We start from the raw sequence: 13,834 nt of genomic DNA on the forward strand, positions 1-13,834 counted from the left end.
TATAAACTCTGAATTCACCGAAATTCTTTGGAAACCATACTCTGGACAGCTCCAAATGGAAAGGGGTGAAAACAATAGGCAAGACATGGTAGTTCAAGCGTGCTAGTATGACTAACGACTGATCTATTCATGAATTCAGACTTCGAATTTATTCTGAATACCACACATGTCGTGTTACACAGGTTTACAGGTATGCTTTCATTACACACTGGTTTGTCAACCGACAATACATATAATATAGACACGGGTTTTCATGGAACAATGGTTTCTGCCAACATCTATTACGTTTGCTTACAAACAATTGACCAATGTTCAGGGATTGCCTTTTCAACATAACCATTGTGTTGGCGATAATGTGTATCGAGTGTCGCGTGTCTCTAGCCAGAGATCTTACACAAGGGGATTTTTGAGATTATAAGGTCAGCTGTTCAGCTGACTTCGGTATTAACGGATTATACTTTCCTAAAGATTACACATAATCCCAGTCTAAACATTCTAGAGAGCAAATCGAGTATTGTACCGCGAGAAAAAGTTATGTATACCAGAACTGAACATTCACATTGACTAAATCCGGATTTTGCGTCGGTTGTTTGAATATGTGTATTAGGAAACAAAATATTTCTATATGTTAGGAAACAAAATGTCTCGATAAAAGTTATTCAGGAACAGTTACTTGTAGCCTTCCGTTTCTTTTTCAGTCGCTGTGTGTGTCAGATCCCTGGTCCTTGACGTATGATGTGTTATAAAATAAAAATAAAAACCAGTAACTACATGCCCCTGTGACTGCTTTGTCCGTTATCAGTTCAGTGGGATAGACTTATAAAAACAGACAAGAGTTACACTTTTACAAAGAGTCACAACCAAAACATACTGCAGTCTCCCAAAACACGCATGTACTTTACACACGCAACACATGCACTACATACACTAGACCGAATAATCTGTCAATGAGCGTATCAATAAACGACAACAAAAAGGAAAGATATACAATAGACCGAATATTCTGTCTCTTAATGGGCGTATCAATAAACGACAACAAAAAGAAATTATACAATAGACCGAATATTCTGTCTCTTAATGAGCGTATCAATAAACGACAACAAAAAGAAAAGGTATACAATAGACCGAATATTCTGTCTCTTAATGAGCGTATCAATAAACGACAACAAAAAGAAAAGGTATACAATAGACCGAATATTCTGTCTCTTAATGGGCGTATCAATAAACGACAACAAAAAGAAAATGTATACAATAGACCGAATATTCTGTCTCTTAATGAGCGTATCAATAAACGACAACAAAAAGAAAAGGTATACAATAGACCGAATATTCTGTCTCTTAATGAGCGTATCAATAAACGACAACAAAAAGAAAAGGTATACAATAGACCGAATATTCTGTCTCTTAATGAGCGTATCAATAAACGACAACAAAAAGAAAAGGTATACAATAGACCGAATATTCTGTCTCTTAATGAGCGTATCAATAAACGACAACAAAAAGGAAATGTATACAATAGACCGAATATTCTGTCTCTTAATAAGCGTATCAATAAACGACAACAAAAAGAAAAGGTATACAATAGACCGAATATTCTGTCTCTTAATGAGCGTATCAATAAACGACAACAAAAAGAAAAGGTATACAATAGACCGAATATTCTGTCTCTTAATGAGCGTATCAATAAACGACAACAAAAAGAAAAGGTATACAATAGACCGAATATTCTGTCTCTTAATGAGCGTATCAATAAACGACAACAAAAAGAAAGGTATACAATAGACCGAATATTCTATCTCTTAATGGGCGTATCAATAAACGACAACAAAAAGAAAGGTATACAATAGACCGAATATTCTGTCTCTTAATGAGCGTATCAATAAACGACAACAAAAAGAAAAGGTATACAATAGACCGAATATTCTGTCTCTTAATGGGCGTATCAATAAACGACAACAAAAAGAAAGGTATACAATAGACCGAATATTCTATCTCTTAATGGGCGTATCAATAAACGACAACAAAAAGAAAAGGTATACAATAGACCGAATATTTCTGTCTCTTAATGAGCGTATCAATAAACGACAACAAAAAGAAAGGTATACAATAGACCGAATATTCTGTCTCTTAATGAGCGTATCAATAAACGACAACAAAAAGAAAGGTATACAATAGACCGAATATTCTGTCTCTTAATGAGCGTATCAATAAACACAACAAAAAGAAAAGGTATACAATAGACCGAATATTCTGTCTCTTAATGGGCGTATCAATAAACGACAACAAAAAGAAAGGTATACAATAGACCGAATATTCTGTCTCTTAATGAGCGTATCAATAAACGACAACAAAAAGAAAAGGTATACAATAGACCGAATATTCTGTCTCTTAATGAGCGTATCAATAAACGACAACAAAAAGAAAAGGTATACAATAGACCGAATATTCTGTCTCTTAATGGGCGTATCAATAAACGACAACAAAAAGAAAGGTATACAATAGACCGAATATTCTATCTCTTAATGGGCGTATCAATAAACGACAACAAAAAGAAAAGGTATACAATAGACCGAATATTCTGTCTCTTAATGAGCGTATCAATAAACGACAACAAAAAGAAAAGGTATACAATAGACCGAATATTCTGTCTCTTAATGAGCGTATCAATAAACGACAACAAAAAGAAAGGTATACAATAGACCGAATATTCTGTCTCTTAATGGGCGTATCAATAAACGACAACAAAAAGAAAAGGTATACAATAGACCGAATATTCTGTCTCTTAATGAGCGTATCAATAAACGACAACAAAAAGAAAAGGAGCTTAATTTAAGAGACAGGTTATTCGGTCTACACACAAACGACAGGCTGTCCTTAATGATGTGGGCTATTAATAGGATGTTAAATATAATCAAGTAACCAAGAGATGTCGGACATTCATTATCTTATAACAAGTCTATTTAAAGCATATTTATTATCGATAAAACACTAATTGTTCAGTCAGTTTTTGGCGGTGGGACATTGGAGTCGCGAAAATTCTATCTGAGAAATAGGAAGTACAATTTTTAAGTTTATAAACGGCTATTCTGTAACCTTGAAACTCTAATTAAATTATTGATATATATCATGATGTCTCTTACGCCATACGAAGGGTATCATATGACGTGTGATTAAGCTGTAGTGTGTGGATACACGTACATCTGAGGCTTTACTGTTTAATATGTATACTCAACTTCCCAAAAGACGTCTAATACCCTATATATGTGTGTGATAAGTCGAATTATATGCTAAATATAACTACACTATATCTAAGTATTTGTGTGGATATTGTTAACATCTGTGCTATATAACAACACAGACTAATTTGTATATTGCACCGAAAGAGAAAGCGTCCCAATTCTTATCATCCACCATACACCTACCATAACGTGTATAAAATTCAAAATAATGCCCTGCTTTCAAACTGAGTTTCGAGGTGGCCAAGATTACTTGATAAAATAGTTTCTCAGCTAATTATATCCTGCGCAGTTATAAAATATAGTTTCATCAATAGATAAGAAAACAGTTTAGAAACAAAATCGAAACGGCACCATTACCGACGCAAAAGAACCAATGTCAATGTTCTGCTTAGGTCTTGGTTTGTTGAAGGACGCACAGATGAGCAAGACCCACAGGCATTTGTAGACTAAAAATAAATAATCTGTCTTGGTAACACAATATCAGAGAATATTACCAAGACATCTATTATAATATCTTTATTAAAAAAATGCGTGCGCCTGTGGACCAGAGCAAGTCTCCATATTGAAAGATGGACGAGGAAAATAGACCACAAGATGACACTTATTACACTAGTCCTAAACACCTGTGTCGTTACCGAGTACTGGTTTTGTCTGTCCGTCTGAAGAGTTTCCCCAGGTAATGGGGTATTGTCCGAGGACCAACTACATTTGTATATCAATTGTGTTTGTTCACCTGGGTCTATGTTAGGAGATAATAGACTATTTACCTGTCCCTGGAACACATCCCTATAAATATGATGACATAGCTATTATGGTAGCTAAGGGTAATACCATTCCTGTTGAAATATTAATCACGGTGACGAAAGACCTACATGTATAGATCCACTTGATGTAGGCAGCTCACATTAGCTGTAATACACATATATAGACAGTGGATATGGAATTCGTGCTAAGTTCCTGTATGTGTTATTATACAAATACTTGTACCTGCATTAGAGGGTGACAGTGCCTAGTGTCACCCCGGGGATATCTACCAAAAGAAATTAGTGCGGGACTATTGGTGTTTGATCCCACAGTGCGCATTGTATTATTACGTAGCTCCAGCATCGCTTTAAGTTATGATGTTAATGTTATGACTTACAAAAATAGTTTTCAATCTTCAGAATACTGTTTCTGTTCGGAAATATGCGGAAACATCTCAAAATGGTAAAATGAATCACATACTCTACATAGTACCACACACGTATACATTACTATATAGAGTATGATTTTTATCGACTTTTGATCTAGACCCATGAAACGTCTAAAAATGGCACTCTGGTGTGTCAATAATTACCTTATTCGACCCAATAAGCGCCAAGTACGTTTAGAAATGAAAAAAAAGAAAGGTGCTTTATAATACGAAATTATAAACTGTATAGTTTTGGACTTTATTTATGCCTAGGCAATTGAAACTGAGGCATAAAAAGGAGGAGGGCGCTTATGGGGTTAAATATGGTATATTAACTGTAACTAATTATCGGATTCCTATGGTTATGAGCTGTGAGTTGATATCATTTATCAAGAAACTCGAACTATATATATATTGTACATCATATATATCTCGTTCTCAGAATGACTTCAGATCGATAACAAATGTAGTTACTAATCAATAGCTGGTTGATTGTTACTGCGAGTTACTTATTAGTTCATAACATACTGTAGACCAACTTATTTTCATGGTGACTTCCTTTCGCGTTTTCATGCCTCACTCCTTTTTTTACCGCGATTTAGACTCATAAGGGTTCACTCACAGAGACCTGACACGAATTTCTAACAGCAGTATTTATATATATTTATTATCGATAGAAGGTTTACTGATGTCGGACACTTTTTCGCCGCGATTTCTACTTGCCCGCGAAATGTAATCGCACGCGAAAAGTAGTTTGTTTACAGTACATAACCGGGGAATTGTAGGAGAGGGTTCCTTTAAAGTTGTAAAACGTGTGCCCTAACCACAGGGTACGAATTTCGATTAATAGTATCTAATATACATATACCGTTTGTTAGAAATTCTTGCCATGTCCCTGTGCCCTATCCGGTATAGAAATGCCACAATGCAACATGTTAAATCAAAATGCAAAAAAGATATGTTCGAGACGAACGAAAATTGGGCTCAAATACGGAACCCATCTTTGATTATATAATCAATATTGTTTGTATTGTCCGACGTCTACGGTATACAGATAATAGTACAGATATTTAAACTAGAAACCTAAAACAAACTATATCCATAAGACGTATACCATAGGTTATAGCGAGGTATACCTATACCAGACACAATGGCTATTTAAAAAAAAAAAATCTTAAAATCGCAGGTGTATAGTGATTAGTGTTATACACCTTACAGTCCGCTAATACGTGTCGCCCACAGCAGGGACAAGGTGTCCGGACCAGATGAGGTTCAGACGTTTAGATGTGTTCAGCTGGAACGTAGAACTTTCACACTCCGACATTGAACACAAATTAGACACAGTCAATTTGTTGTTGATAAACTTTGCCTGTCAAACCTGAAGTTATTTCTCGGGAATTTTATTGAATTGTTTTCAAATGTGAGGATAATGGATGCACTCAGACCGACAGACGGCCATACAGTGTGACAGTACCGTAAAGGAATTTCACTAAAACGTGTATTGTTAAAAAAATACTAAACAGGTTATGCTGGTTTCATTAAAGAATATTTTAAATGCGATCATTTATCGAGGAAAGATGTCTTAAGATATAGTGTATAGCCTTGTATGAGCCGACGTGCGTTCGGATCAACTCTTCCACTGTTGAAGTCGGTGGCAGCGAGAATTAGGAAGGTAAGCCATTGATTAAAGAATTAGTTGTGTTCTGCAGGTGTGCAAGGCACCGTCTTATTGGCAACGTTATTTGCGCTATATATATTGCAACCAAGCAGATATACCATTTTTGCTTTAATGTAAATTAATGAAATATATTTATGATCTCTGCAAAATAAATAACTTTAAAAAGTGTACTTATCTTCAATATCGCCGGTCAAACAATTATAATGCTTCATGGATATGCAATACATGCCATATCAATCTCAGTTACATTTTGGTTTTATTTAATGTTTGCGTTTTCTTAAGATGCAAAAGATGTAAGTTCGAGACAGAAAGTATAATATAAACTAAATGTAGAAACAAAATATAAAAAAATAAACTTTCTTGGTTGCATCTGCTAAAGCTGCTTCCAATTCTGATTTAAAGTCCACTACGTTTCCGAAACAAATATTATTATTATAAGTATATCATTAACACTTATAGGATCTACATTCATGACATGGACTGGGCCCGGCACCATAAAACTATTCTCAGACAGATTTTTTTTACTCAAGTATATGATTTTACATAGACTTGAGTAAAAATCAAAGTACTGAAAGTACTGCTGCGGTAAAACTTCTGGATGATAGGAGTTGATTCGAGTGTTAAAGATTGATAAGTCAATGGTTATATCATCAGTATAACTGCAAATTGGAAAACGATCCAAAGGAAACAGGACTCAAACTAAGGCTGAAAAACAAATACAAATAATTGTTTTTTTTATTTGGTCGTAATAATTTATCACATTGATTTATTTTCTCACATTTTGTACAGGTCAAGTTATTCTAAATACACATAATGCATTTCAGTGCAGAACCTTCAATCAAAGAGGAAGTATTTATGTTGTCAAGTTTATATAAAGAAAAGTTTCAGCATTATGGTGACTTGTAATGTCAAATTAAATTGATTTATTTTTGTTAAAAACTAAACAGGCATTCTTCAGATATCAAGAAAAAACTTACTGGTTATATTATATAAAATCTCATATAATGTTTAAGCAATACCATACACGTATTTGACCTTTAATGACTAATATGAATGACATCAAGGATTTCCTGTTTAACAAAAATGTATCTAGCAAGTTTAAGAACACCATACTATCTATAACTACAAAAATTAATGGTTGTCAGACCGTGTAACATATATAACTAACGTATATTGTCATAAAGGATGACTTTCATGCTTCATAACTTCACTAATACTACTTTGGCAACATATCAGGGAGAAAGAGGGGAAAGAGAGGGAAAGAGAGAAAAAAAATCTCTGTCAGCTATCAGCTGTTTACCGGTATATGCTTTATCAAGTTTCAAGTACATCAATGTATATATATTAACTATAAAACTAAATAACCTGAGTTAACTAAACGACATGTAAATGGCAGGAAGGATGTTTTTTGTCAAAACATGTTAATATTTTTTCTCTATGTCTATCAAGTTTGTAGTACATTACAACATATATTCTAACAAACGGTAACGGCACGAGTTACCTAAATGACAGATATTGTCATCAGTGTCCTTTTCTAACTACAATTTGTAAATATCTTCTTATTAAACATTATGGAAAGTTGTTCAGCAAAATTTGGAGCAAGGATAGGTCCAACATTCGGATCGCAAATTCACTCAGAAATTTTCCTTTACATGATAATTTACTTTGAAATTTGACTATTGGTTCCAAAACTGTTTTCATAAGGCCTGAACATGATAATTTACTTTGAAATATGAATATTGGTAGAAAAACAGTTCTTATAAGGCTTGGTTCAAGAAAAACATAATTGTAGTATATGATTTAATGAAGGATAGTGACACGCTTACTTTTTACTGTTTTGATGAATTGATACAAATCTATCAGATTAGTACTAATTTTGTGGAATATCACGGTTTTATTATCTGCTATCAGAGAATACCTGAATTCGACTGACTCTGAAATATGTCAAATTTGTTTCCTACTTACAATAAATATTTCATATTGATCTGTACAATGTAATGAAAAAATAACATACTCCTACCGGGAGGAGAAGATGGGAAGACTTAATTAGTTCAGTCGAATCATTTGAAATGGGTTGATATTTCTAAAATTTCCTTTACAGTAACGAAAATTATAAGCTTCAGTGGTTTCAATATATATTATAGCAGATTCACTCAGCAATTTTACTTTGACATGATAATCTACTCTGAAAAAAAACCATTGTGTTACAAATTATATTAGTACATTTGCCTAGTACAGAATAGTACGTACATGTATTACAATTTCATTTATATTTTAAACGCCTCCGAATTTTTTCATTTAATTTGCATAAACAACCAAACGATAAGATTTCGTTATAAAATGACACTAAACCTTGTGAGTGTGTATATCCAGAGTTAGATGTAGATTTTAGTATTGAGGAAATAGCTGAAGTAATTAAGGCTCTGCCTAAGGGCAAAGCTGCTGGCATCGATATGGTTCTTAACGAATACTTCATTGAATATAAAAATATGTTTTTACCAGTTTTGTTAAAATTATTTAATACCATGTTACAAATTGGTTATTTTCCAGAGTCATGGGCCCAAGTTGTCATAATTCCTCTGCATAAAAAGGGGGATATTAATAATGTTAACAATTATAGAGGTATAACGTTAATTAGTCATTTAGCTAAATTATTTGCGTCCTTGTTAAATAAGCGCTTGTTAAAGTGGAGTGCTCGTGAAGATATTGTCACCGATGCACAATTTGGTTTTAAGCCTGGGTTTGGTACTAGTGATGCTATCTTTGCGTTGCAAAGTTTAATTATTAATTCTATAGAGCAAAACAAACGACTATATTGTGCTTTTATTGATTACAGTAAGGCTTTTGATAGTATTAATCATCGATATTTATGGCATAAACTTTGGAAAAGTGGTGTAGTAGAGGGCGATTACTTAATGTAATTTCATCAATTTATGATAATGTACGTTCATGCGTGAAACTAAATGGTAAACTATCCGCCATGTTCGATTTGCATGTCGGTTTATTACAAGGGGAATCTTTGTCTCCCATGCTATATTCTTTATTTGTAAATGATATGGAAAGTGAATTTATAAACTCGGATTGTCAAAGTTACCCCTTACAGTTACTTAACCTTTTTATGCTAATGTATGCAGATGATACAGTCTTATTTTCCGAAGACGCTACTGACCTCTAGCATATGCTCAACTGTCTACAGACTTATACGGTTAAATGGAATTTAAAAGTAAACACAGATAAAACAAAAATTGTTATATTTAGGAAAAGGAGAAGAATATTACCTGGTGAAAAATGGACTTTCAATGATAAATCTATAGAAATTGTTGATAAGTTTTGTTACCTGGGTTTGGTTTTTAATTTTAATGGAAGATTTGCTGTAGCACAAGATACATTAGCGTCTCAAGGCAGGAAAGCATACTTTCAATTAAAAAGAAAAATGAAAAACTTTAGCCTTAACACAGAAACAAAATTATCCTTATTTGTTACATATGTTACATGCATATTAAATTATGGTTGTGAAGTGTGGCGGCTAGATGTTTCGCCCCAAGTTGAAAAAATTCACCTCCTTTTCCTTAAAGACATACTTAATGTTAGAAAAACAGTCAATACATCTATGGTGTTTTTCGAAACGGGTAGATATTCATTGTATGTTCAACGTAAGAGAGCTGTTATGAAATATTGGTTAAAACTATTGAAAACAAACAATTGCATTCTGAAATCTTGTTATGATGCACTAGTCGAATTGAATAGCAGAAAACCTAATTGTAAAACGAATTGGGTCTATCATATTAAGCACGAACTTTGTAGTTTGGGATTTGGATATATTTTGGAAAATCAATGTGTTTTAAATGAAAATCATTTTTTTGCAAATATACCACCAACGTATCAATGATGTTTTTGTTCAAGAATTATATAGTGCGTTTGATGTATCTCCTAAATGTTATTTGTATAAACATATCGTTCATAATTTTTGTACACAGTTCTATTTAATTAAGCCTGTAAATCATAAATTCAAGAAGTTTTTAAGCCAATTCCGTATGCAATGTCATAGTCTTAATATCGAATCCGGACGTTATAATAATATTCCTAGAAATCAAAGGACTTGTTCATTATGTGATAAAAATGACGTCGAAGATGAAGTACATTTTGTTCTTCTCTGTCCGGCATATTCTGAATTAAGAGAAAAATACATTAACAGATATTTTTTATCATAGACCAAGCGTGCATAAGTTTATAGAATTATTCTCTAGTAAAGATGTTAAAATTTTGAATATGTTGGGTAACTTTTTGTTTCGTGCAACAGAGAAAAGAAAAACTCTGCTCACAATTAATTAAATGATAAAATTGCTTTGTATTTGCCGTCAGCATCAACGTAGGTTCTGTTGTGATCACGTCTTTTATACATATGTAGCTTAATATTATTAGTATATTGAAATACTGAAATATTGTCCTCCGCCATCTTATACTTGTATACATTGTATGTCATATTATAATGATAATAATTGTACTGTTCCCTATATGCTTGTTATGCATTTGGATGAAATAAAAACTTGAAACACTTGAATCCTCTAAACAATAGAACAGCCATCTCTAGATCACTGCTTATTGTTTTGATGTGGTCATGATCAATGTATCACACCTTCACGCTTGGCTGCGCACTGCTACAGATACGAAGAGATGTATATATGGGGTGGTTATCTATCCTTTAATCTTTGAAATATTTTTCTCGAAAACCCAGCTCCCTACCGCTCCGAACCGCTGTAAATGAAAATTAATGTGTATGAGCAAGGGACGTCAGAAACATTATATAACATGTGTTGAGAATATGTATAACAGTATTTACATTAAAACCTATCTTTTAAAACCACCCAGTGGTCTGAGTAAAAGTGGTCTTAATAGCGAGGTGGTCTTAATTCTGAGGTGGACCAGGTTTCTTCTATGATCATGACGATCAAGAACAGAAACTCTGTATCCTAGCTGACCGGTACATAATATATGTACTGTATTTTTGTTTCAAAATTGAAATTTTATGAAAAATGCAATATACATGTATATATAAATGTATATTATATATATATATATATTTTTTATTTTTTTTGTTCAATTTTTTGCATTTAACACATTTACAAATACATGGGACATCAACATAAACTTGACATGACATATACATTACATTTATATAAAAAAAAAAAACATTAGAAACATAACATGCTGAGTATGTACATGTACGTGTGGGGAAAAAAACAGTTTGATATATTTTGGTTAAGATAAATTTGCAAATTACTATATTTGATCAATTAGTTTTGTCGGCCATTAGAATCTTAATCATATCATATTTTAATGCATGCGTATCTAATCAAAACCAATAATTTACAAATATTTTTTAAAGTTTGATGAATTATGGACATATAATGACTATACCATTTATTTCTAGAGCATAGACATATTTTTTTCATTAAATAAAGTTAATGGTGTGTGCTTATTTAAATCTTAAACTGAATTTCACTGAAGTAATTGTTGACAATCTAAATGAAAATACTTTTTCTAGACATTACTTTCTATTATGTTTTAATTATAATTCAAATACATATCGTTAGTTTAATCAGAGATTTAGATAGTAATTAAATTATCTATGTCTCTGGTTTAATTATCACATAGTATCACCTGAGGTTAATGAGAATCTATGTGTTTTAAAATTGGTATTGATCTGTGTAAATTATTATTAATATTTACGGAAATCGATTTTAATTATCCCGCCATGTGCAATGATTGGTCAAATAATAACTTACGATCACAATCGGTAAAGTGTTTGAAAGACTACTGTGCAATAGTCAAGCGTACTTTTAACTAATGCAATTACCGCAACAAAATAGATGACACATCTATTGAAATAAGATGATTGACGTACGGTACTTCATAAATATCTGAAATAAGATCAATATATCTCATACATTAAAGAATTTTAATTCCATTGGCGTTACACGTATGAGAAAGAACTGCCTAAATCGTTCGATCTCGCCACCAGGGCTATCGAAAGAACGTTGCATTACTTGTGGTTTCGATCACGTCAACTGCCAGCCTCCAGCGTCACAAGTATGCAAATGATGGCGATTAACACTCTCCTAGTACAGGTAGATAATCTGATAATTAGGTCGACGGAAACAAAAGACTGACTGATGTACCTGCGGGTAGTTGGTCACGGGTTGCTGCGTGCGGGAAGGTGAGGCACAGCGAGGTGTGAAGTCACATGTGCCTGTGGTCATAATCAAAGTGTCAATTAGTGTTAATTTAGTGGTCGTTGGGATTATGAAAATTGGTCGTAAAACGGAATAGCGGTGTGATTGTATTTCTGAAGAGAAAAAAAATCGGAACTGAAAATAAGTGGCCGTAATAGTGGGATGTTCGTAATTTAGTGTATATGCAACGATTTTTCAACGATTTTCAACGATTTTATTTTTACACCCAGACACATTATAATGTGTAACATGAGGGATAAAACAAATACAAGTGTATAAGCATGACAGGATGGACAAGTATATGTACATAACATTAAGACATTATTATATAGCAATTACTCTCAACATTTTTACATTTCACATGTACGAAACACAAAGTATAAATATTTCATTCATGGTGCAATAAGAAAAAAAAAAAAAAAAAAAACCTAAATCATAAATGTAGAATATTTTGATTTCATAGTAGCATCATCATTACGATAATAGTAGAGGATTAAGTTTTTTAAGAAAAAGGGAGAGTCCATTTAGGACACTCTTATTACAAACTGATATTAAACCTTTCATCTTATTATCATTTGGGTTAATTCGGAAGTAGTTTGGAATATACTTTCTTTGCAAATTTTGGACAACCGCATTATTACAAACAAACAAATAATGAAACTCATTTCCAACATGTTCCAAGCACATATTACAAAGTCTATCTTCTTTAGGAATATTTCGCCATCTGCCTGTTTCAATGGGAAACTTTAAGTTACAGGTACGTATTTTGGTTATTTGCAATCTGTTATTTTCGGACAATATTGTCAAATACTTCTCAAATTTAAATTCAGTTTTAAAAATCAAATAGAATTGTCCTCTCGATGAGTTGTGGGCATCAGAAAACCAGTTTTGGATAAACTGGTCTTGGAGCCTTTGTTTTAAATAGTGTTTGAAAAACATCTTAGGCATGATAATTTTATTATCAAATATATATGAAAAACCAGTTTCATCAAATATACTCTTAATTTTGTTAATCCACTTGAAGGAATGAGTTCCATTTTCTTGTAGACAAAGAGCTAACTTCATTAAAATACTACTTAATTTTTCATCATTACTTAACAATTTATTCCAAAACCGAGCCATTCGAAGTTTGATATTTAATTCCAATGGAAACCGACCAAGTTCTCCATATACCATGAAATTAGGAGTGCTAGATCTCACTCTCAATATCCTTTTACAAAATTTCAAATGCACTTGTTCTAGTTTCTTTAAGTTTTCAAACCCCCAGACTTCCGAGCCGTACAGGAGAATTGGCTCAACTACCGAATCAAAAATCTTTAATTGTAAGTCAATTGGAATAGCCTGGTTACGAATTTTTTTATATAATGCAAAAAGGGATTTTTGCGCTTGATCCATAAGTCGTAATTTTGCTTTTAAAAAGTTTCCATTGTAATTAAATATTACACCAAGATATATAAAATTATCCACAATTTCAAGTGTTGCATCTCGCAAATAAAACTCAAGATTTTGTGTT

General features: G+C 32.7%; 1 protein-coding gene across 1 annotated transcript in view; it reads left to right on the forward strand.

The window, feature by feature from the left end:
• Window positions 1-5,487: 5,487 nt before the first annotated feature.
• Window positions 5,488-13,834, forward strand: part of LOC138329990 (calpain-2 catalytic subunit-like) — a 37,531-nt gene continuing 29,184 nt past the window's right edge. The window contains 1 exon segment of the mRNA XM_069277308.1: window positions 5,488-6,082. The gene's annotated coding sequence lies outside the window, so the exon portion shown is untranslated.

The sequence above is a fragment of the Argopecten irradians genome, chromosome 8, assembly GCF_041381155.1.
Source record: "Argopecten irradians isolate NY chromosome 8, Ai_NY, whole genome shotgun sequence".
Taxonomy (NCBI): domain Eukaryota; kingdom Metazoa; phylum Mollusca; class Bivalvia; order Pectinida; family Pectinidae; genus Argopecten; species Argopecten irradians.